The sequence below is a fragment of the Boleophthalmus pectinirostris genome, unplaced genomic scaffold (genome assembly GCF_026225935.1).
Source record: "Boleophthalmus pectinirostris isolate CB_2022bp ecotype Guang Dong unplaced genomic scaffold, ASM2622593v1 HiC_scaffold_6, whole genome shotgun sequence".
In the NCBI taxonomy this organism is placed as follows: domain Eukaryota; kingdom Metazoa; phylum Chordata; class Actinopteri; order Gobiiformes; family Gobiidae; genus Boleophthalmus; species Boleophthalmus pectinirostris.
The window spans coordinates 37,870,950-37,872,024 of NW_026571447.1; positions in this window are offsets into that span (position 1 = coordinate 37,870,950).

Here is a 1,075-nt window from a genome sequence, read left to right on the forward strand (position 1 = left end):
GTGTTGGCAACGATTCCCGAGATCGAGGATTTAAAGCCGGCCACCTAAAAAGAATGTTTGGTGAATTTTATCAAAGGGAAAGACGTTATTGTCCTTCTTCCTATGGGATTTGTGAAAAGCTTAATATACCAATTAGCCCCGTTAGCAGTGTATTACATACGTCACGAACAAATAGCAACGATTTGTTGAATTTAAAAAATGTACCCGCCTACCGTCGAGCGAACGAATCCTAATGCTGCAAGGTCAGACTGTTTCCATGAAGTGAACCCGGCTGATGAATCAGGCTACTGCACCATCTGGAAGAACTTTAAAATGAAAATGGCCGTGTAAAAGTTCCTTACCCTTCTCCATGTTTGTTTATTCTGCTTTCTTTCTTTCTTTCTTTTCTGTTTTCTGTGAGCGCCTCAGCAGTGAGAAACAGTCTTGGCTCACTCACAATGGACCCACAATGGATGTCCGAATCCCATAACTAAAATGGTGATATGGTTCAAAAGACTTGAAAAGATCGGCTTTGACAATAGACGCATCCCACTGGAAATCAAACATGGCGATTTGACGCTCACTTTTTCTGAGGGCCATTCCCAGTATGAATTGCGCGATGACAGGAAGTCCGAAATTCAGGACTCATGTATGATGTCATTTTTAATTGACAACATTACTGTATCTCCTCTTATTCTCATTCTGTGTTGGTTAGTTAGACGTGTTTATTTCCCTGGCACACAGACTTAAAACAGTCCCAGTCTAAAATCAGACTTGGGCAGAAGAACACGCCCCCCACACCGGTACTTTACATGAACTTACCCGACCTTGAGTTTGGGCCATGGAGATAGTACCCCCCCGAGGGACGTCCCCTTCTACGGGAGGCGTTAATGTGATTACAGTCAGCCTGGATGTCCCCTCAGATCAGGACGTTTAGACACAGGACGGCCAGCTCAAATACTAGGACAAGAGGGACAAGTGGAGTAATGTGTTCAAACAGTAGGGTGAACATTTTCAACGTTTAGCCCTTAAAGGAAGTGTAAAAAAAGGACTACAGTTATGATCTAGGTGAAAGCTTCCAGAGAATCAGTGCCGC